We start from the raw sequence: 25,749 nt of genomic DNA on the forward strand, positions 1-25,749 counted from the left end.
AAAGAGCAATTACACTCACTTCTATTTCCTGATACTCTCAAACTTCTGGCATACTTCTGGTGTCCTCCACAGTGAAAACAGATCCAAAATACTCACTAAGATTGTTCACCATTTCTTTGTTCCCAGTTGCTACAATTCTCCAGCTGTTATGCTGCTGAAAGTACATTAACACTGCTGAACTTTACTTGGGATTTTTTTACACTATCCTGATGATATTTTGTGGAATTATTCTTTATTTCTTTTATCCTCTTTCAGATTTCTTTCTTCTACATTGAGGAAAACTGTTATCCAAGCTGAATTATCCAATGAACTAAATTAACTAGTTATTTTCTTGTTGTAGAATGTTTCTGATAGCCTACTATGCAACTCACTGAAAATCTATGCAAATAGACATCCTTAATCTAAATGATGATTTTTTTATGGTGCTGTTATTTTATTTTTATTAAAATGGTTTCCCCAGTGACCTGCTGCCCTTAAGATTGGGGACTTCATTATTTGGTGGTTGGAACTCATTCAGTTCTTTGAGATATGTTACACATAAATCTTTAGCAATTACACATAATGCATTAAACATGCAATCAGGTGAAAGTAATATAATTTGTCTCTTAAATGCAGAGCCAGTGCTTTATGCCAGAATGTGTAACACCAGTTGCAGGATCCTAAAATAGTACAATTACCATAGTTTCCCCTGGGTCCCCTCTTCCTTCCTTTTCTTCTATGGCCCACTCTCCTCTCCTATCAGATTCTTTCTTCTCCAGCTCTTGACCTTTCCCACCCTCCTGGCTTCACCTATCACCTTCCAGCTAGCATTTTCCCCCTCCCGCCACCTTTTTATTCTGGCATCTTCACCCTTCCTTCCCAGTCCTGAGGAAGGATCCTGGCCCGAAATGTCAACTGTTTATTCTTTTCCATAGATGCTGCCTGACCTTCTGAGTTCTTCCAGCACTTGTGCATGACACTAAACTTTAATTTGAATTACATCAGATATGCAGATTCAATTTGTTAATCTTTGTTTACTAATTATCCTTTAAACTCACTACAGAACTTTGAGCAATCAACAAGGCAACTAGGGATAATCCCCTATTTCAAGGTGTGCTATGGAGACACAAGAGATTTTGCAAATGCTGGAAACCTTAAGCGACATACACAAAATGCTGGAAGTGCACAGTGAAAGTTTCAGACTGCAGGCCTTCATCCAGTCCAGCTGTTGACTGTTTACTTCCCTCCACAGAGGCTGCCTGACCTGCTGAGATCCCCTAGCATTCTGTGTTACACAAGGTGTGTTATGACTACAAATCCAGCAGGTGGCACTGACTCTGTAAAGTACAGCAGTGTAAAGTAGCTGCTGTGATTTTACATTGTTCAAAATATAAACCACTCTGTAATTTAATGCCCTTGTTGTCATAAGGGCTCCAGAGTGCTGCAATAAAACTATTTTTCAAATGATTTTGTTGAACAATGCCACCCAACTGATGCTGGCAGTGTTAACCTTAGTGCCCAACCTGAAATTCCTCAAGTTCAATTTGAGTACCACATGTATATATATACAGATAAGAGATAGACGAGAGCCTGGGCATCCAACTTTTACTAATGTTGGTTAAGGGATTGACATTGATCAGGTCTGACTAATGCACACCACACATCACTGGGAGATGTTGGAGTGTGCAGAGCACGACAGAGGTTTCAAAAGGAACAAGTAGAGACGGTCAGGACATTCTAGTCATCACACATCACGAGGAGTTGTTGGAGTGTGCCCAATTAGGTACTTAGCAAGGTCCACTAAAAAGAAGTTCGCTTTGAGCAGAGCAGCCATTGTTGGAGTGGGCCAGTATTAGAGTGGGGAGTTCGGGCTTCGCCTCATAGAGGCTTCAGTGAGGAAAGACGGAGGCTGCACGTAGATTTTTTAATTACATTTTTCTTACTTCCTTTCTTTCATTTTGCACAGTTAGAGCTGTAGGGATACCAGGCAGGATAGTGGAATGCTCCTCTTGGGGAATGTGGGAATGCAGAGACAGCTCTAGTGTCCCTGACGACTCCATCTGCATGAAGTGCATCCAGCTTTAGCTTCTTACAGATCATGTTAGGGATTTGGAGCTGGAGATCGATGAACTCCTGATCATTTAGGGGGCTGAGGGGTTGATCAACAGGACATTCAGGGAGATAGTTACACTTAAAATGCAGGATACAGGTAATTGAGTAACCTTCAGAAAGAACAAAGGGGATAGGCAGCCTATGCAGAGTACCCCTGTGGCTGTTCCCCTCAATAACAGGTGTGCTGCTTTGAATAGAGTTGAGGGTATGCCCTAGCAGGGGAAAGCCAGAGCGATCAGGTCATTGGCACTAAGTCTGTTTCTATGGCTCAGAAGGGAAGGGGGGAGAAGTGTTGAGCTGTAGTGATAAGGAATTTGATGGTTAGAACAGACAGGAGGTTCTATGGACAAGAGTGAGAGTCCCAGATGGTATTTTGCTTCCAGGTGCCAGGGTCAGGGTCATCTTAGTCCACAAGTCCACAGCATTCTTAAGTGAAAGGATAATCAGCCAGAGGTCAGGGTCCACGTTGGTATCAATGACATGGGTAGGAGGGATGACGAGGTCCTGCAAAGTGAGTTCAGGGAGTTAGGTGCTAAGTTAAAGGAGAGGATCTCCAGGTGTTGTGATATTAGGATTGCTACCCATGCCATGTACCAATAAGGCCAGGAATGGGAAGATGATGCAGTTTAACATGTGGCTAAGAAGATAGTGTGGTAGACAGGGCTTCAGATTTTTGGATCATTAGGCTCTCTTCCAGGGAAGGTGGGACCTGTACAAACAGGACAGTTTGCACATGAACTGAAGGCGTGCTAATATTCTTGTCGGAAGATCCTGCATGTTGGGGGGAGTGGGGTAAAATTAATGTTGCAGCGGGATGGAAACCAGAGCACCAGAGCAGATAGTGGAGGGGTTGTGTTTAGCCTTTATATATATATATAGGCATCTGTTAGTCTCATGAGACCATGGATTTGCACCTTGGAAGGTTTCCAGGGCGCAGGCCTGGGCAAGTTTGTATGGATGATCGGCAGTTGCCCATGTTGCAAGTCTCCCCTCTCCACGCCACCGATGTCGTCCAAGGGAAGGGCACTAGGGCCAATACAGCTTCGTCGGTGTCATTGCAGAGCAATGTGTGGTTAAGTGCCTTGCTAAAGGACACAACATGCTGCCCCAGCTGAGGCTCGAACTAGCGACCTTCAGATCACTAGACCGATGCCTTAACCTCTTGGCAACGTGTCAACACAAAGTTAAGAATCGAAAGATTGAACATGGTGAGACTCATGTTCTGAGTTGTGTGTATTTCAATGCAAGGAGCATTGTTGGAAAGGTGGATGAGCTTAGGGCATGGAATTAGGACATTGTAGCCTTTAGTGAGACTTGGCTACTGGGGGTGGGGCAGGACTGGCAGTTCACTATTTTGGGTTTCTGTTGGTTAGACATGATAGAGAGGCAGGGATTAAAGGGGGAATGGTGGCAGTACTAGTCAGGTAAAATGTCACGGCAGTGCTCAAGGAGGATGGATTGGAGAGCTTGTCTCTTGAGCCTATATGGGTGGAACTGAGGAACAAGAAAGGGATGACCACATTAATGGGATTATGTTAGAGATCACCCAGTAGTCAGTGGGATTTAAAAGAGCACACTTGCAGAGAGATTGCAGACTGTTGAATGAAACATAAGGTTGTGATAGTAGGTGATTTTAACTTTCCACAAATTGATTAAGACTCCTATTCTGTAAAAGAACTGGATGGGATAGAATTTTTGTCAAATGTGTTCAGGAAAGTTTCCTTAATAGAGGTCCCAACTAGAGGGGGTAAACTACTAGATATTCCATTAGGGAATGAAATAGGTCAGAAGATAGGAGCTTTTGTAGGGAACACTTTACATTTAATGATCATCATGCCATTAGTTTAAAAATAATTATTAAGAAGGATAGGTCTGGATTTTGGCTTAAGAATCTAAACTGGGGAAAGGCCAATTTTGATGGTATCAAAAAGAACGTGGCAAGTGTGGATTGGAACAGGTTGTTTTCTGGCAAAGGTAAATTTGGAAAGTGGGAGGTCTTCAAAAGTGAAATTTTGAGAGTACAGGGTTTGTATGTTCCTGTCAGAAAAAAAGGGCAAGGCCAACTGGTTTTTGGGAACCTTGGTCTTCAAGAGATATTGAGGCTCTTGTTAAGAAGAATAAGAAGGAAGTGCGTAACAGGTATAGGCAGGAATGAACAAATGAGATACTTGAGGCGTATAGGAAATGCAAGAGAACACTTAAGAAGAAAATCAAGAGGGGTAAAGGAAGGCACGAGTCAGCTCTAACAGACAAGGTGAAGAAGAAACCCAAGGGCTTCTGCAGGTATATTAAGAGCAACAGGATTGCAGGGAACAAAATTAGTCCTCTTGAAGATCAGAGTGGTCACGTATGCATGGAGCTGACAGAGATAGGGGAGGTCTTCAATGGATTTTTTTCCATCTGTATTAACTCGGGAGATGCATACAGCGTCTCAGCAGGTGAGGCAAGACAGCAGTGAGGTCATGGACCCTACACAGATTATAGAGTAACAGGTGTTTGTTGTTGAAGCAAATTAGGGTAGATAAATCCCCAGGGCCTGACGAAGTGTTTTGTTGGAGCTTGTGGGAAGTTGGCGAAGAAATTGTGGGGGCACTAGAAGAGATATTTAAAACATCCCTAGCAATGGGTTAGATGAGCCCTCACAAGGCATCAGAACCTGATGATGTGCCTGTTAGGCACTGAAAACCTGAGCTACCCAACTGATGTGAGTGTTCATGGACATCTTCAGTCACTTTTTGCTGCAATCAGAGGTTTCTACCTGCTTTAAAAGGGTGACAATCAAACAAGTGCCCAAGAAGAAGAGGGTGAGCTGCCTGAATGACTACTGTCCAGTGGCATTCACATTTACTGTGATCAAGTGCTTTGAGAGGTTGGTTATGGCTAGACTCAACTCCTGCCTAAGCAAGGATCTGCACCCACTGCAATTTGCCTATCACCATATTAGGTCTACAGCAGACACAATCTCACCGGCTCTCCACTTGGCCTTGGATCATTTGGATAAGAGTAACACTTATGTCAGGCTGCTGTTTATTGACTATAGCTCAGCATTTAACACAATTATACCCTCAGTTTTAATCGAAAAGCTTCAAAACCTTGGCCTCTGTGCCTCCCTTTGCAATTGGATCTTTAACTTCATCACCAGTAAACTAAAGTCTGTGTGGATCAGAAATAACATCTCCTCCTCACTGACAATCAACATTGGCACACCTCAAGGATGTATACTTAGGCCACTGCACTACTCTCTATATACAGCCACAACTATGTGGCTAAGCACAGCTCAAACACCATCTATAAGTTTATTGATAACACAACTACTGTCAGAATTTCGATAGTAACAAGGAGGCAGACAAGCGAGATAGATCAACTGGCTGAGTGCTTTCACAGCAACAACCTTGCACTCAACGTCAGTAAGACCAAGGAATTGACTGTGGACTTCAGGAATGGGAAGTCAAGGAACACACACCAGTCCTCATCAAGAAATCAGCAGTGGACAGTGTGAACAGTTTCAAGTTCCCGGGCGTCAACATCTCTGAGGATCTGTCCTGGACCCAACGTAATGATGCAATACTAAGAAGAAAGGCATGACAGTGGCTACATTTCTTTTGGAGTTTGAGGAGAATTGGTATAACACCAAATGCACAGGCAATTTTCTATAGATGGTGAGCATCCTAACTGTTTATATTACTGTCTGGTATGGAGGGACGACTGCACAGGATCGGAAAAAGCTGCAGAAAATTGTAAACACAGCCAGCTCCATCATGGGCACCAGCCTCCCTGTCATCCACGACACCTTCAAAAGGTGATACCTCAAGAAGGTAGCATTCATCATTAAGGACCCTCATCACCCAGGACATGCCCTCTTGTCATTACTGTCATCAAGGAGGTGATACAGGAGCTGAACACACACGTGCAACTTTTCAGGAACAGCTTTGTCTCCTCCGCCATCAATTTTCTGAATGAACAGTGAACCCATAAACACTTCCTCAGTAATTTTTCCCTCCCCTTTTTGCACTACTTATTGTTTTTTAATATACTTATTGTAACATACTTTTTATTACTATGTATGGCAATGTGCCGCTGCTACAAAACAACAGATTTCAAGGTGATATTAAACCTGATTCTGATTAAAGGATAACTAATGTTGTTCTGTTATTTAAGAAAGGTTCTAAAAATAGTATTGGAAATTATAGGCCAGTGTGCCTGATATCACTTATTGCAGTGGTCCCCAACCACCTGGCCGCAAAGCATGTGCTACCGGGCCGTGAGGAAACGATATGATTTGGCGATATGAAACAATATGAGTCAGCTGCACCTTTCTTCATTCCCTGTCACGCACTGTTGAACTTGAACACCACACCCCCACCCCCCCCCACCCCGGTTGGCTGGGCTGGTCCACAAGAATATTGTCAATATTAAACCGGTCCGCGGTGCAAAAAAGGTTGGGAATCCCTGACTTGAGAAGGTATTCTAAAGGACTGGATATACAAGTATTTGGATAGACAGGGACTGAGTAGGAATAATCAACATGGTTTTGAGCATGGTAGGTCATGCCTAACCAATCTCACTGATTTTTAAGGTAGCTTCCAGGAAAGTTGAAGAAGGCAAAGCAGTGGATGTTGTCTATATGGACTTTAACAAGGCCTTTGACACGGTCCTGCATGGGAGGCTGGTCGAGGAGGCTCAGTCACTTGGCATTCAGGATGAGGTAGTAAACAATCTGGATGATAATGTGGTAAACTAGATCAGCAAATTTGCAGATGACACCAAGATTGAGGGCATAGTAGACAGCAAGAAAGACTATCAAAGCTTTCTGCGTGATCTGGACTAGCTGGAAAAATATGCTGAGAAATGGCAGATGGAATTTAATGCAGACGAGCATGAGGTGTTACACTTTGGAGTACAAACCAGGGTAGGACTTACACAATGAACAGTAGTGCACTAAGGAGCATGGTAGATCTGGGAATGCAGATCCATAATTCCTTGCAAGTGGAGTCACAAGTGATAAAGAGAGATTTTGGCACATTGCCCTTCATAAATCAAAGTACAGAGTACTGGAGTTGGGATATTACGTTGACATTGGTGAGGCCTAATTTGGACTATTGTGTGCAGTTCTGGAGGAAAGAAGTCAATAAGATTGAAAGAGTGTATAGATCTAAAGTTAGAACGGTATTGCCATGACTTGAGGACATGAGTTATAGGGAAAGGTTGAATAAGCCAGGAGTTTCTTCTCTAAAACATAGGAGAATGAAGGGAGAATTGATAGAGGTATACAAAACTATGAGGGGTATAGTCAAGGTAAATGGAAGCAGACTTTTTCCACTTAGGTTGGGTGAGACTAGAACTAGAGATCAGGGGTTAAGGGTGAAAGGTGAACTGTTAAGGGGAACATGAGGGGAAACAACTTTACTCAGAGGGTGGTGAGAGCGTGGAATGAGCTGCCAGCACATGGTGGATTGGGATTCGATTTCAGAAACGTGGATAGGTACATAGATTTGGGGGGGCGGGGGGAAGGAGGGCTATGTTACAAGAGTGGGTCAATGGGCAGATTAATAGTTCAGCATGGACTAGATGGGCTGAAGAGCCTATTTTTGTGCTATAGTGTCTATGAGTCTATATCATCAGGCAGAGATCATCACTGCCTGAGCAGGAAATCAGATTTGCTCCAGTGTGTTTGCATTCTGCAGGTTCACAACGAGAAGAGTTGATTTTGTGGACATAGCATTTACTTTTCAGACTGCACTGAAACTGCCACTGGTCTTTTCCCCATCAACTTGGTAGGTTTTGCTGACAATTCTAAGTTTTATATTTAGCTGAATTTTATTGGCAATAGAATAGATTATTTAAGTTCAACATCATGAACAAAGGAGAAAGCAATTCCAATGCCAAGCTAGGTAAATATTTATTCAGAGTCATTAATCCCAACTCAAATTTAGGTAAACAAATATTGATAGGTCTCTTCTGGCCAGGCATTTACATCTTGTTTGATTATACAAAGTGGAGGCAAGCTTTAGCAGGTGCTTGCAACAACTGGTTGAATACATAAAACATGGCCCACAATCAGTTTCTTAAACAAACCAGTTCCACTGACATTAACAAGGAATGGGCTGGTTCCAGGCAGCTGGTTGACTTTCATAACTCCACTGCACACAGTCCACTTGTTCCCTATTAATGCACAGAATTAATTGATCCAAGATTAAACCCAGTGCCTCATTAATCCTCCCTTCCATTAATCACAGTTAATGTCCCACTGTATGTCGTATTGTTATTAGGTGAACTATACAGTGCTCCACTCACAGAAGTACATTACTTTTTTCCACTTATAAATCATAGGACAGTCATAACAGGGTTGATGCTATGGTTAACGAGGCAACATTGTGATAGTACACAAGGTCAGGCACGGGAGGAACAGCTGGATAATGATCAATGCTGTCAGATTCTCTGCCTCAGACTTGCTGTCAGGATTTTCGGTTGCCGAAATGTCTCATTCAAATGCCCCATTTTAACTTGCTTAGATCAGTGTTCGGTTTACCCAATGACCACAACTGAATTTTACACACATTCAGTGGTGGCAGGTGATAGTGCACTCTGGTTTATTGGAAACTTGTGTCTTTAAAAGGAATTGAAGCTGGAATTTTTTTTAGTTTTGTGCTTTACACCAAGATGAACTGTCATTCAGCTTTTAATCTTTGTATATAAGACCTGAACTTTGGCTGGATGCAAATGGTCCCACTACATTATTTCAGGAATAAGAAAATCAGCATGCTACCCTGGAAAATACAAACCCTCAATCAACAACGCTGAAAAGGGATTATTTGCTTATTGTGGTAGCAGCAAATAATTTCCACATCAATAAACTACAGAACACAGCACAATCACAGAAAAAGTCACCTTTCAAGAGGTATAATCATTTTTTACAAGCTGTATCTGAATTACTAGCACTACATCATGAACTTGGGGGGGGGGGGTAGCAGGAGGAGATAACATGGTATTCCTGTTTCTGCATCTCGTTTATTTGCGATCAAACTGCACACAAAAATTCAAGAGGCCAGTTCCTCTAATACTGAATCAAACACAATTTTGTCATTATGTTACATAGATTATGCCCCTGCATCTTCAGAGAAAACCACATTTTGTTAATATTATAATCTGACATGGTATTTCATTTAACCGCTGAATTTCCCTTCTCTTTCCGTTTCCTTCTGTGTAGCTTGTTGGTGGTAGGTCAACACATGACGGCAGGGTACAGAGAACAAGCCAACAGAGCAAGAGTTGTCAGCAAAGGATGAAATGCACCGCAGGTCACAGATTCTAAGTACAACTCAACTCAAGTCTAATGCTCACTGGCAAAACCACTAAACAGTAACTCGTGTGGCTGCAGCACAAGATGAAAACACAAAAATAGCATGCAATTCTGGTTTTATTAATCACATTTTTTTGAATTAAACATCTAATTTTTAAGCATGTATTTTCAGCCTTATATTGACTAAATTATAGAACATTTTTAACAGTAGCATTTTGTTTAATTAAGTTTAAGATTTTTAAAATTTTCTTTCCATTCTTCTTGGGCATTCAGTTTCAGTCAACTCTTAGGTGCAGGACAAGGCAAATAACATATCTTTGTAAAAACATTTATTTCAGTTACCCTTACCCTCTCTGGAGGATGCTTAGCTGTGATTCAACACCTCTTCATTATGTTGACGACTGCACCATACCATTGTTATCTTGTCCTATGGTTTGAAATAAAGACGTGAATCTTAAAAGCAAAATCCCTAACTACTGAATTAAAGTAAAAAAAATAACACAACCTCATATAAATATTAGACAAATACACTTTTTATGAAACTGTCGCTAATAAAACTGGGATTCAACACGTCCCTTTGAAACTGAGTCCTTGACTTCTTGACTAACAGACCGTAATTATTAATGACAGGCAGCAACACCTCCACCATGACTACTTCCAACACTAGTTCTTCATAAGTCTGCCTCCTCAGCCCCCTACTCTACTCTCAGAACACACATGACTGCCTGGCAAGTTTGCAGATGACTCCACCGCCGTGAGTTCTATCTGAACTAATGATGAGTCTAAGTACAGGAAGGACTTGGAGAGCATAATGACATGGTCTCATGACAACCGCAGGAGGAAGGAGCTGGAGGTCTATGAGCCAGTCCTCATTAGCCTATCGGAGGTGGAGAGGGGCAGTAACTTCAAATTTCTTGGCTTTACAGTATCAGAGGATCTGTCCTGGATCCGGCATGCAAGTGCCATAACAAAGAAGATGCAACAATGCCTCTACTTTCTTAGAAGTTTGAGTAAATTTAGCACATTATCTAAAACTTTGACAAACTTCTATATACTGTATGCACAGTAGAGCAAATCCTGACTGCTTGTGCAATTCCAAAGAACTGAAAAGTGTACAAAAGGTGGTGGATACACCCCAGTCCATCACAGGCAAAGACCTACCCATCATTGAGCATTTCTATAAGGAGCACTACAACAAGAAAGCAGCTTCCATCATTAAATACCCCCAGGGCAGCACTGTGAGGATCATGTTCTTTGATTTCTCAAGTACCTTCAATACCATACAGTCCTCATTGCTGGGGGGAAAGCTCCAATCAATGTAGACTGGTAGTTCCACTGTATCCTGGATAATGGACTACCTGACTGCAGACCATAGCACATATGGCTTCAGATCTGTGTGTCAGACATGATTGTCAGCAGCACTGGGACTCCACAGGGGACTATATTAGCTCCCTTCCTGTTTACCCCGTATACCTTGGATTATAACACTGAGTCATGTCATCTGCAGAAAATTCTCTGATGGCTCAGCAATAGTAGGATGTATAAAGGGAGGAGAGGAGGATGAATACAGGGCCCTGGTGGAGGACTTTGTCAAATGGTGCAAGCTGAATCATCTGCAGCTCAACATCAGTAAGACAAAGGTGATGGTGATGGACTTTAGGAAGACTGGTGACGACCTACAAGTACCTGGGAGTGCATCTGGATGACAGACTTGAGTGGAGCATCAACACAGAGGCTGTGTACAAGAAAGTTCAGTGTTGCCTCTAATTCCTGAGGAGTGCTTTGGAGAATGCAGGCCTCTCCTTCACATGTTCTACCACTCTGTTGTCACCAGGGCTAGACTTTAGGCAGGGCTAGGCTGGGGTGCAGCCCAGGGGCCCGAGCTGCAGAGGGGCCCAAAATAGGTAGCTATCATCATGGTGGACAAAAAAAAACGAGAGTGGAGCACAGAAAAGAAAAAAGAAACAAGAAAAAGAGGACCATGAGAAAGAAGCATTAAAAAAGACATTGAAATTGACAGAATTTTAAAAACCTGTTCTCAATGATGCAGCAGTACCATCGCTCTTGTCACAGTCTGAGACCAGTGGACAAATGGAGACTTGTTCAACAGCTAGTGCTAGCACCAGCATTAGTACCTACAATACACTAGCGTCTGACAGCGGAAGAATAGACACAGAACTGCAAAAACAGATCGAGTCAGAGTGTGTCTACTGGACCGACGTATTGAGAAGAGTGGTGGCGATTGTGGAGTTTTTGGTCGTGAGGGGACTGACTGTCCGAGGCTCCAGTGACATATTTGGCAGGCCTGATAATGTCAACTACATGGGCATTCTAGTGGTAATAAGTGGGTTTGACCCGTTTTTGAAGGCACACATACAGAAATCTGGAAATGCAGGATCAGGCACCCCTTCATATCTTTCACCTAAAACATGTGAGTGTCATGGTCCCGTCTGGCAATTCCCCATCTTGCTATTACCTCCTTAATTGGGCCTTAATCCCTTCATCTGATTTCCAATCATGCCCAGTTCCACTAATTACAGCACACATGGTTCCCATTAGCAAACATAGGATAAAACTCGGGCCGCACAGCCATGCTTTGCCAGTTTGTTGGTCGACTCTAGTATCAGTAAACCTCATTTCCTGATTTCTTGGGACTGTCAGTTCTAAGCTCCACATCATTTCCTGGATAACCTATGTAAACCTTGTCTCCGTGTAAAGACTCTCCTGGCTACCGGTTCCCCGTTCGCGGCGGTGCTAACGCCTCACGACTCTGCCTCCGCGCCTGTGTCCTGCAACAGTGAGGAGTTTATTGAGCTCATGAGTGATCGAGTTCTGTCAGAGATCGTGAAATCAAAATGGCCAAATACTTTTCTATTAGCATCGATTCAAGCACAGATGTTGCACACGTAGATCAACTCACATTCATTTTACGTTATGTGTCAACTGATGGAAACATTCAGGAGCGATTCTTACGATTTCTACCCATTGAGAGCCACATGGGGAGGCTTTATGTGAGTCTGTGCTCAAAGTTTAAGTTTTAGGAGAGATGAATATTGACATAAGCAACTGCAGGGGGCAGTGCTATGATAATGTTGCAAATATGGCCGGTGCATACCACTTACTGAATGGGTTCCATGTGCAGCACACACGTTGAATCTGGCTGGAATCAACAGTGTCAACTGTTGTGTTGAAACAACTGATTTTTTTCAGCTTCATGCAGAACGTGTTCAACTTCTGCTCCAAGTCAACTTCTAGGTGGAAGGTGGTGACCGCAGGACTTCAGCCTAATGCGAACAAGCACATTGAAACTCTGAAGTCTCTCTCTAAAAATAGATGGGCTGCACATCCAGAAGCCACACAAGCATTGTGTGGAAGTTATGCCGCTATTCAAGATTTGTTAAAGAGCATTGCAGATGACATTAATCAGAATGTGGCAACTAGAAATGAAGCAAGGTCACTCTACAAAAAAATGGACAAGTTTGAGATAGCTTTTCTGAGCAAATTGTGGCATTGCATTCTTCAGCGCTTTGAAAGTGCAAGTGTTGCATTGCAAGCTGTAAATCTAGACCTGTGTGATGCTGTGGATTGGTGAGATCACAAAGGGGATACCTAGCAAGCTTGCGTGATCAATTTGATACCTTTGAGACCCAAGCTAAAACTATGTCTCCAACAGTCTCACAAGAGTACAAAGAAGACACCCAATGACAAAGAAAATGTAAAGTCTTTCTGGGTGAGTCCACAACACTTGATTTTGGTTTGTCAGCCAGAGAAAAATTCTCCGCTACTGTTTTTTTTGGTCATGACAGATAGATTACTTGCAGAAATTGTCTGCAGATTTGCATCATATAATGACCTTAAAAACACATTTGGCATCCTAAACAATATCTCTTCTCTCACTGTACAAGATCTGTGCAAGAGAGCATCTGATCTCCAAAGCAGATATTCAGCTGACCTGGAGTTAGACTTTGTGGAGGAGATTGTCCATTTCAGGGAATTTGTAAGTAGCAAACATATTTCATCCACAACAGAGCTTTTATGCTTCCTCAGAGAAAAAAAAACTTGCAGGTCATCTTCCCCAATGTAAGCATTGCTTTGAGGCTTTACCTGACTCTCCCTGTCACAAGTGCAAGTGGTGAGCGATCTTTCTCCAAGCTCAAGCTAGTGAAGAATAGGCTCAGATCCACAATGGGACAGGACAGGCTGAATCCGATGTCACTTGAAAGTGATCTTGTTCGGAAACTGGATTTTAGTGATCTGATCAAGGACTTTGCTGCGAAGAAATCCAGAAGAACTAGACTTTAATTTTGAAAAACAAGCATCTAACTTTGTAAATATCTAGGCTTATGTGTCAGTGCTGTTCCTGTTTTTGTGGCAATAGGCTAATAGTTGACTGTTTACAAACCTAGTAAGTAATAAGTGGTCTTTACTCCGCAAGCCACACAGCACAGCAACAGGTCAGTATGTGCTAGATCTCATTTTTCAAAAAGATTGTTGGAGTATTGTCAAGTTTCCTAGTTTGCCATAGTGCCATTTCTCTTGGTCTTTTTGTCTCTCATTTCCATTTTACATTCTCAGAGCACACGGTTGAGAAAAATAACGAGCTAAAAATGCTTTGGCATTGTTTGAGAAATAAGGCCTATGGTGTGTGCAGAAATAGCTAAGATTTAAGATTGGGTACATCATACTTCATCTCCCTCATAACTTTACTAAGCCAACTAAGCCTAGGTCAATTTTTGAGTGCTTTAGATGCTGTCCTTCAAACTAAGAATCTGCATTACTTTCTGTCCTCACTCTTAAGGGTTGTAAGTTTCTAGCCTACGTATTGTACTAAACCAATGTCTTGGTCCACAGCTTTGATATTTAGACCAGTATGACCTTTGCTCTTGTTCTAGCCTTTCTTCGCTTGGGACAGCAGCATTTTACAGTGTCGGCAGGACTTTTGTTTTACATTGAACCTTGGGAGTGTGGACACAGTTCAACGCATCATGAAAACCAGACTTCCCTCCGTGAATTCTGCCTACACTTCTCACTATCTCAGAAAATAGCCAGCATAATCAAAGATCCAGACAGCTCTCTCATTGGGCATAAGATACAAAAGGCCAAAAGCACATACAGCTAGACTCAAGGTCAGCTTCTACCCGTTGTCATAAGACTACTGAATGTTTTCTTAGTATTATAAGTTTGACAGCCTCCCAATTTACCTTGAAGTGACCTTTCACCTTATGTCTACCCGCACTGTACTTTCCTTGTACTGAAACATTTTATTGTGCACTCTGGGATTGTTTTACCTGAATTATCTCCATGCACTTTTGTAGTTAATTAATCTGTATATCTGTATGCAAAACAAGTTTTTCACTGTACCTTGGTACATGTGACAATTAGAAACCAACTTGCCAAAACTATGGCAAACCTTCTGGCCCTTTGATTTGTCATTGGCCTGTTAACTGCCAGTAAAATCCATTCAACACTCCATGAAAGAAAGGGAGATGGAGGGTTCCTCATATCCAAATATTTTGTACTATTTACTACATGACAATACCTATTACATAGCCTTTGCACAAAACCAGTGCATCAAACTCTGTCTCATAAATGTGGGAAGAAAAGGAAAATAGACGTAGTAACTGAAATCCCCTGAGAATCCAGCAGAGACATTGAAAGTGCACCAAATTTAACACAATGGGAGTATATACTGGTTCTTTTGGAGACCAGCAGAAAATTCCATTCACATTATGATCAGTTTCATAAATGAATAGAGTCATGAATTCGTCACCCACACATTAAATCAAAACACTTATACTTTCTGGAAAATACACTTTTCCTCTTTTTATAATGAGTCAACTACCTGATACAATAAATAAACTGTGATTTAATTTTAACGAATAATGATTTTGTTATTTCCACTTTCATGGCTTATCAGATTAGGATGTAAATACTGTAAATACTTGGTAAATCTATATCTGTATTAATGGTTTTCAACACTACAAGAATCCCCATCCCCAGAGATATTTCAGGGAATCATGTTGAAATGTTCATCTCCAAAACTCCTAATGTGGATCAAATGCTATTTTTACTCCTTTTCCCTTCATCTGTTTCTCAGTAGAACATCTGCTGGTTAGTCTATAAGTTCTGTTTGATGTACTTATGTAAAGGGTGCTGTAGAACTAAATGGTTCCTCGAGGTTGTCATAGCCGGGGGAGGTAATGGGGACAAGCTCCCACTACCTATTAAATGCTCCCAAAGTTGTGTGTCTCAACTAGTCCGACAATCAAGTCCATCTCCTGACCTACACATGCAGCTTAGCTATTAAGCCCAGCAGAACCATTTCTACTGACAGAAGAAGGGGCAAAGGTGGGTTACTAGCAGTTTGAAACCAGACCTGGCAGATGGGGCTCGGGAGCAGAAGGAAAACTCAGATCTCAAAGCTTCGCTGCCTTGTGGCTATACCCACACATAGGGGAGGCTTTGGGAATAAACCCTGAGGGAAAATCCAGAGCAAGAGTCCCTCAGGCAGTCCAATGTTGAGTTCAACACTGACCGGCAACTCCACTGGTGCCAAAGTGTATGTCTGCTCTGTTCTTCTGGATTCATTAGCTGAGTGGAGAGGGGGAGTCTGCTGCATAGGCAACAGCTTGTTCTCCACATTGTACTGCCCAGGCTTGAGTAACAACTAGTGCATCATGCAGACATCGAGGACGCAATATCCAGTCGACCCTGCCCATTGAAGGGTCGCACAGCTATACGATTTAGCACCCTGTTTTCTCCATGGTGTCATAGTTCTTGTGGAAAAAGCCTGGCATACACTTGGCGCATTTGACATAAAGAGCTAAAGCATGTTGGGTCCTCAAAGAAAAACTATGGATTCACTATTCTAAGGTGGAGTTAGTCGTGTTCAGAAACAGTGATTCATTGATCCTGTGAGGATTGTGACCTCTGACAGGAAGTTAACCAGTGACCCCGACTTTCTCCAATGAAGTGACAAGCTTTTCTTGCTAACCCCTTTTAAATGCATGAAAACTACATGGCTGTAGACTGAATTGTTTTTCATTTCCATACTGCGTATAGTTATTCACTATTATCATTGTTGTTTCAACTTGTTAACAAGTTTAAACTTCAATAATAACAGCACATAACTATACACTTAGACCATAAGATCCTAAGCTATAGGAGCAGAATTAGGCTATTTGGCCCATCTCACTGTTACCATCAGGTAGGAGGTACAGAAGCCTGAAGGCACACACTCAGTGATTCAGGAACAGCTTGTTCCCCTCTGCCATCCGATTCCTAAATCAACATTGAAACTTTGGACACTACCTCACTTTTTATCAATATACAGTATTTCTGTTTTTGCACTTTTTAAAAAATCTATTCAATATATGTAATGATTTACTTGTTTATTTATTATTTTATATATATATTTCTCTCTGCTAGATTATGTACAGTATTCCATTGAACTGCTGCGGCTAAGTTAATTTCGTGTCACATGCTGGTGATAATAAACCTGATTCTGATTCAGGTCTCATCACGGCTTATCTATTTTCCCTCTCAGCCCCAATTGCCTGTCTACCCCCGCTTCTCCCACCCTGTATAGCTTCATGCCCTGACTAATCAAGAGTCTAATAAGACCACAAGGTATAGGAGTAAAATTTAGCTATTTCGCCTATCAAACATTTGATACCCTACTATCTTCATCATGATTTCTTGATTTTTTGAAGATCGTCATTTATGCTGGTGCCATTTCAATCACAGAAACATTTATTAATAATTTTCAAATTACTTCTTATGGTCAATAGCATAGACCATGGGTTGCAAACCATTTTGAGAGCGTATGGCCAAATTGATAACAACCTTTTAAAAATTTCTCTCACATGGCATGATAATTTTGAGCAAAGATTATCATTAATTAATGAATTAGTAACAATAAAGTTCAAAGGTTCATTTATTATCAAAGTGTACAGCTCTGTGGTGTCAAAATAGTTGTTATGACACATCTAGTGTATTGGGTAGTGCTTGTCGATTTCACTTCCAGCTTCTACCACTGGCTAGCAGTCTTGCGAAAAGGCAAGCTGAGTGTGTAAGTCTCTCCCTGCCAGTACATAGCCTCTCCAACAGCAAGCTTCATATAGTGCCTCCTCGCTGGTGACACACAGAAACTGAACTCCTTTTGGACTCAGGCTGAACTACAGAGGATGGGGAGGAGGTCTGGCCCCCGCACACGTAGCACGCAGGCCCACCGGTGTGTGGACATGGCCTGGTGCTCGTGAACCAGATCCCCAGCTATGGGTAAATAGCCCCACTGCCTTGTGTGCAGCTTCAGGTGAGACCAAGTCTAGGGGAGTAAACCCAGACAGCAAATCCAGAGCGGAGCCCCTAAGGTGGCTGGATGTCATTGAACCTCCTTTCGGCAGCTCCTGCAGCCAAGCTGGTACCAAATGAATTCTTTGATAAGCTTTCCTTTGTGCTACACTGGCGAGGCCGAGAGAGGGATCTTGACAACTGAGTATCTCAGGATCTCCATACTTTCCACCCAGGCTTGTGACGATGATCATCATCACCCATTGTTCTTCGAGACAGACAGACGCCAACCACCATACGGCTTGAAATTCTTCTTCAGACAGACACAAAACCAAGAAAGAAAAGAATGGCAACCCAATCATCAATCCCTAAATTCCTCCACCCCGCACAAAAAATTAACAAAAATGGAACAGGTACATCAACTCCCCCCAAATCACACTCCCCGTACTCAAAAAAACAAGAAACATCGGGTGTAAAACAGAGAATATAAAGAACTACAAATCTGAAAAAATCTCTGTAGTCCAAGTCCATATCCAAAACGCAGAAAACCGGGTAACATTCTCCAGGGACAGTAGCAGGTCTTTCCCTCAATGTAGCAGAGTGATCCCACCAGGGATCAAAAGGCAGTCTCCTCTCTCCACAGTGGAGCGATCCCTCCAGCGATCAAACGGCAGGCAGCTGGTGCTCACCTTCCACATTCCCCTCAATCTCATTTGTCGTTTCAAAGATCAGTTCGCAGCCTTCTCATCACGAGGTTCACTCACGCTACCTCTGCCTCCCGGAATTCTCTCGGAGACTGCAGAGCACCCAAACAATCTCCAAACTGCAAATCACAGACTCCTGCAGTTCCAGAATCACATTCAAGATGAAAAACGAATGTAAAAGACATAAAAGAAGTGAAATATATGGTATTATAATCTATCCAGGAGATGCTGAACAAAGGAGCGTTGTACGGAAGTGCCATCTTGACTGTCAGCAGAAACCATGCTTATGTATGTGTTTTCATTGCTTTATTATTAATGAGTATAACAGAGAGAGATTGAAATAAATGATGTATTTTAGAAAACCTGTTCAAAAATTAATATTATATTTTAAAAAAGACAAATAAAAAAGAACATAATTTGTAAGTAGTATTGTTATTGCAACTCAAATGTAACATATATGTTTTGTTTTTGATCACTTTTATCACAAAGCCATTCATGAACATTTTCAGAATATTACTTTAAAGAGGAAGACCTGCACATCACTGTTTTGGAACTTAAGATGCACAATGCTTTATCACCCCTTTTAATCATGCCAACTCTTTCACTCCACCACTCTTGATAATCCCTTCTTCTTCTCCCATCATTAAATCACTTCTGTTTCTTTGCTGGTGTATCTAACTTACTTAACAAGCTGAAAAGGGTAAACACAATTTTAAAATGTCACCGATAAACTTAAATAACATAGTTTTTCTAATATAATTATGTTAACTGCAATAAAAAATCATGGAGTTGCTAAATTACATAACTGGTATTAGCAATAAATATCCAGTATTCACTCAGAAACAACAGAAGTAAAAAATAGAAACAGAGTGAAGCCAATGCCAACTGGCCCAACCATTTACTATCCAAAAATGATGGTCTGCAAGGATTTCAAAATGTAACATCCAATGTCTCTTGTCTTCAACCATCTAGCTGGTGCCAAACTGGCATGAGATGTTTACTGTGAAAATATCTCACTGTTCTTGGGTTGTAAAAAAAAATACCATGCTGTTTCATTTGGCAGTAAAGATAATCATTATGCATGTTTTTATTATGGATAGGGCGACAATGCATGGTGTGTGACAAGAACATTTTTACACCTGCCATCTTAGGCACCTGTGCCATAGGTTCGCCACTCTGGGAATACAGAACTATACAGCACAGAAATAAGCCCTTCCGCCTAGGATGTGTGAGCCAAACACAACGCCAAATTAAACTAAATCTCTCCCTCCTGAAAATGATGCCTATTCCTACATTTCCTGAGGGATTATTTCAGAAGAAGGCATCTAATTGTATCCTTATAGTTAATAGATACATTAGATATTCATCATAATGGTGTTGAGGTCTTCATCGACGACGGCAATGGACAAACAACAACAACACGATAAATTAGAAACAAAATTAAAGGACTCCAACATGGTAAAAAAAACTCTTATTATAAGCTGTTCTATTTACTCGAACATACACTACAGCTGTATGTGATATAAATTATACCAATCTTTATACCAATTTAGTCTTCAGGTATCAAATCATCGAGTTATATAGCATAGAAACAGGCTTCTGAGCCCAGTGATTCAGTGTCAAGCATCAACCACAAATTTATACTAATTCCACATGAATCCTATTTCTTATTCGCTCCACATTATTATCAATCTCACATATTCCCACTACATGTCCTAACCTAAAACTTCGACAAACTTCTAAAGATGCATAGTGGCGAGTATAGTGACTGGTCGCATCACAGCCTGGTATGGAAACACCAATGCCCTTGAATGGAAAATCTAACAGAAAATAGTGGATTCTGCCTGGTACATCACGAGTAAAGTCCTCCCAACCATTCAGCATACCTACATGAAATGCTGTCGCCGGAAAGCAACGTCTATCATCAGAGGCCCGCGCCACCCAGGTCCTGCTCTCTTTTCACTGCTGCCAGCAGGTAGGAGGTACAAGACTTGCACCACCAGGTTCAAAGACAGTTCCTACCCCTCAGTCATCAGACTCTTGAACAAAAGAGGATAACTACACTCAACTTCACTTGCCTCATCGTTGAAACGTTCCCAAAACCAATGCTATCACTTTCAAGAAATCTTTACCTCATGTTCTCGTTATTTATTGCTACTTATTTATATTTTCTTTTGCACAGCCTGTTGTCTTCTGCACTCTGGGCAACCTTTCATTCATCCTGTTATAGTTACTATCCTATAGATTTGCTGAGTATGCCTACAGGAAAATAGAACATAGAACATAGAATAGTACAGCACAGGCCCTTGGGCTCACAATGTTGTGCTGACCCTCAAACCCTGCCTCCCATATAAGCCCCCACCTTAGATTCCTCCATATACCTGTCGAGTAGTCTCTTAAACTTCACTAGTGTATCTGCCTCCACCACTGACTCAGGCAGTGCATTCCACGCACCAACCACTCTCCGAGTAAAAGAACCTTCCTCTAATATCCCCCTTGAACTTCCCACCCCTTACCTTAAAGCCATGTCCCCTTGTACTGAGCAGTGGTGCCCTGGGGAAGAGGCGCTGGCTATCCACTCTATCTATTCCTCTTATTATCTTGTACACCTCTATCATGTCTCCTCTCATCCTCCTTCTCTCCAAAGAGTAAAGCCCTAGCTCCCTTAATCTCTGATCATAATGCATACTTTCTAAACCAGGCAGCATCCTGGTAAATCTCCCCTGTACCCTTTCCAAAGCTTCCACATCCTTCCTATAGTGAGGTGACCAAAACTGGACACAGTAGTCCAATTGTGGCCCAACCAGAGTTTTATAGAGCTGCATCATTACATCGCGACTCTTAAACTCTATCCCTCGACTTATGAAAGCTAACACCCTATAAGCTTTCTTAACTACCCTATCCACCTGTGAGGCAACTTTCAGGGATCTGTGGACATGTACCCTGAGATCCCTCTGCTCCTCCACACTACCAAATATCCTGCCATTTACTTTGTACTCTGCCTTGGAGTTTGTCCTTCCAAAGTGTACAATCTCACACTTCTCCGGGTTGAACTCCATCTGCCACTTCTCAGCCCACTTCTGCATCCTATCACTGTCTCTCTGCAATCTTTGTCAATCCTCTACACTATCTACAACACCACCAACCTTTGTGTCGTCGGCAAACTTGCCAACCCACACTTCTACCCCTACATCCAGGTCGTTAATAAAAATCACGAAAAATAGAGGTCCCAGAACAGATCCTTGTGGGACACCACTAGTCACAATCCTCCAATCTGAATGTACTCCCTCCACCACCACCCTCTGCCTTCTGCAGGCAAGCCAATACTGAATCCACCTGGCCAAACTTCCCTGGATCCCATGACTTCTAACTTTCTGAATAAGCCTACTGTGTGGAACCTTGTCAAATGCCTTACCAAAATCCATATAGATCACATCCACTGCACTACCCTCATCTATATGCCTGGTCACCTCCTCAAAGAACTCTATCAGGCTTGTTAGACACGATCTGCCCTTCACAAAGCCATGCTGACTGTCCCTAATCAGACCATGATTCTCTAAATGCCTATAGATCCTATCTCTAAGAATCTTTTCCAACAGCTTTCCCACCACAGACGTAAGGCTCACTGGTCTATAATTACCTGGACTATCCCTACTACCCTTTTTGAACAAGGGAACAACATTCACCTCCCTCCAATCCTCCGCTACCATTCCCATGGACAACGAGGACATAAAGATCCTAGCCAGAGGCTCAGCAATCTCTTCTCTCGCCTCGTGGAGCAGCCTGGGGAATATTCCATCAGGCCCTGGGGACTTATCTGTCCTAATGTATTTTAACAACTCCAACACCTCCTCTCCCTTAATATCAACATGCTCCAGAACATCAACCTCACTCATACTGTCCTCACCATCATCAAGTTCCCTCTCATTGGTGAATACCGAAGAGAAGTATTCATTGAGGACCTCGCTCACTTCCACAGCCTCCAGGCACATCTTCCCACCTTTATCTCTAGTCGGTCCTACCTTCACTCCTGTCATCCTTTTTTTTCTTCACATAATTGAAGAATGTTTTGGGGTTTTCCTTTACCCCACTCGCCAAGGTCTTCTCATGCCCCCTTCTTGCTCTTCTCAGCCCCTTCTTAAGCTCCTTTCTTGCTTCCCTATATTCCTCAATAGACCCATCTGATCCTTGCTTCCTAAACCTCATGTATGCTGCCTTCTTCCACCTGAATGAATCTCCGAGTTGCATAGAGTGACATATACAGTATGTACTCTGATAATAAATTTACTTTGACGTGGACCATTCCCCCAATCTCTATCAATCACCCACATACCAGGGGAAACTGGCCAAATAACCTACAAATCCAGATGATTTTTTGGATTTAGGAAGCAACATGCACACCCTGAGGAAACCTGTGCAGTCACAATGCAAATGCCACACAGAAAAGCACCCATGGTCAGATTTATACTCAGCTGTGGCACTGTGAGGCATTATCTCTACTAACTGTGCCAGCGCGCAAGAACAAAAACGGTAAACATTACTTTAACAAAATCAGTATCAGGCTACATGCAGCACGCTGAACAAGGAACGCCAAGTCTGGTTACACTTCCACTGCTCGACGTGACCAGTAATGATATAGAAGGTCAACAAGATCGATCTCAAATGCAAAGAAATGACTGTAGGAACTCAGCAGTCAGAAAAGGAACCAGTGAGCAAGGAAAAGTGTGCCACAAATGTTACTTCAATTTAAACAAAATCATTTAGGACCAATAACTTTAAATTAGTAAAAAGAAAATTTTAAACATAGAAAAGAGAAGCCCTTTATCTGAGTGATAAATATTTGGAAGAATCTGCCAGATATAATGATAGAAACAAATTCATGAAAGGTAGTCAAAATGCAGCTGAATGCCACAATGGGATATGCTACAATGGGGCAAACCCTTCAATTGTTAGTATTTTTTCTTGTATACTTTATCAACACCTGTACTCCCTGTAGATATTCAAACTGTAAAAGTCAGACATGATCTTTTAAATATACAGTATTGCTTTTCTTAAAACAATTCAGCAGAGTAAATTGGTGTAAGGGGTTTCTTTTTTTTATGTCACTACGTAGTTTAATTAAAACGGCTTCTTTGTTATGTTATAATTGAAAGGGATTCTTTGTTATGTTAACTGCTGAGAAAGTCCTTCCCACTAGCAGTTTGTTTGAATCACGTTACTGATAAGAAGATGTTAAGAACAAATTGCGATAGTTGTTATGTTTTTGGTGTATCTGTAAGATATTGTATGCACGGGGTTTTGGGGCAGAAGGGGGGAGAGAGAGACAGAAGATGGACCAGGTGCTGTGAGTCCGCTAACGGGGTCGGACCCCGAGCGGAGCGTTCGGCGAGGAGAGGAGATGGAGACGGACTCCTGCGGAGTGTCTGGTTGACCACTGGTGGTGGTCCCAGGTGGCCGGTCGAGGTGGTCCGAGGGGTCGCAGGGTGAAGAAGAAGTTGGGTCCTGAGCTCCAACTGTTTGTGCTCGAAGAGATTGAACTTTGTTAAGTGTGACGCCTTTTATTTTCCTTTTATATCTTATTCTCTATTAATTATATAGTTCCAGTAATATCTATAAACTGTAAATCATTTAATCGTATCTGGTGTATTGTTTGTTATTTGGGCAGGGTGGGGTACAACACACAGCATCCACACAAACTGAATCCCCAGTTTGGCGGGGCCAAGGGCTGTTTCCCTAGACGACAGCGAGCCGAGCGACCCTGAGGCTGGCCAGGGGGGCTACATTGGTTTATTGAGATTATTTACTAAACCAGGGAAAACGCTTGTTTTGCGGATCATTTCACTGTAACAGTGCATTAAGGTAGTAGAAGGAAAAACAATGACAGGTTGTTGCAGTTGCAAATAAAGTGCAGTGCAGGTAGATAGTGAGGCACAAGGCCATAATGGGGTAGATTATGAGGTTAAAAGTTGCTCTTACTGTATTAGAGGACCATTTAATAATCTCACAACAATGCATAGAAGCTGCTCTTGACCATGATGGTTATGTGCTTTCAGGCTTTTGTATCTTCTGCCTGATGGGGGAGGTGTGTGGGATCTTTGATTATGCTGACTGCTTTACTGAGGTTGCAAGAAGTACAGACAAAGTCAATGGAGGCAGATTGATTTCTGCGATGTGTTCAGCTGTGACCACAACTTTACAGTTTCTTGTGGCCACCGGCAGAGTAGTTGTCAGAGCAAGCCGAGCTCCATCTGGATAGGATGCTTCCTGAGGTGCATCGATAAAAATTGGTAAGGGTCAAATTTCTTTAGCCTCCTGAGTAGGTAGAGGTGTTGATGGACTTTCTTGCCCGTGACATTTATGTGGTCGGACCAGACCAGGTTATTGATGATGTTCACTCCTAGATACTTGAAATTCTCAGCCCTGTCAACCTCTGATGTAAAGTCTGCTGATGTAAACAGGAATATGAGCATCATCCCTCTTCCTGAAATCTTTTGTTTTGCTGACATTGTTGTCATGACAAGAGGAGATCTGATCGCGGTACACAAAATTATGAGGAGTATGCAAGCAGACTTTTTCCACTGAAGTTGGGTAAGATTACAACTAGAGGTCATGGGTTAAGGGTGAAAGGTGAAAAGTTTAAAGAGAACATGAAAGGAACCTTCTTCACTCAGAGGGTCGAGGGTGGAATGAGCTGCCAGCATAAGTGATGGATGTGATTTCGATTTTGATTCAATGTTTAAGAGAAATTTGGATAGGTACATGGATGGAAGGGGTATGGAGGGCTGTTGTGTCCAGATGCAAGCAGATGGGAGTAGGCACTTTAATTGGTTCGACATGGACTAGATGGGCCAAAGGGCCTGTTTCGGTGCTGTATTTTTCTATGATTCTTTGACATCATGTTACTAAGTTCTTCATCTCTGACACATCATTATTTGAGATTCAGCCTACTAACATGGTGTCATCTGCACACTGTTGGCTGGAATTAAAGAAGAATCTGGCCATGCTGTCGTGGGTGCACAAGGTGCAGACTGAGAACTTAGCCTTGTGGGTCAGTGTTGAGGATAATCATGGTGGAGTATTGCTGCCTATTCTGACAGATTGTGTTCTGTTGGTCAGAAAGTCATGGGTTCAATTGCAAAAGGAGGTGATGAGTCCCACGTCCAGAGGTTTGGGGATGATTTTCCTTGGAATTATAGTGAGGCCTTCCATTATAGTGAGGTCGACTACAGGTGTTGTGTCCCAGCTGTCTACTTGATAGGCAAGCCAGGAGATCAAGCTGTTGCCCATGTAAACATAGAAAACCTACAGCACGATACAGGCTGTGCCGAACATGTAGCAGGCTCCCCTTCTCCACACAGCTGA

General features: G+C 42.2%; 1 protein-coding gene across 3 annotated transcripts in view; it reads right to left on the reverse strand.

Moving 5' to 3' along the window:
- myocd (myocardin) overlaps positions 1-25,749 on the reverse strand; it is a 714,017-nt gene that overhangs the window by 378,164 nt on the left and 310,104 nt on the right. For all 3 annotated transcript variants that reach the window (XM_063074257.1, XM_063074258.1, XM_063074259.1), the window contains one exon: positions 9,740-9,818. The gene's annotated coding sequence lies outside the window, so the exon portion shown is untranslated. The remainder of the gene's footprint in view (positions 1-9,739; positions 9,819-25,749) is intronic.

This window comes from Mobula hypostoma, chromosome 22 (genome assembly GCF_963921235.1).
Source record: "Mobula hypostoma chromosome 22, sMobHyp1.1, whole genome shotgun sequence".
In the NCBI taxonomy this organism is placed as follows: Eukaryota; Metazoa; Chordata; class Chondrichthyes; order Myliobatiformes; family Myliobatidae; genus Mobula; species Mobula hypostoma.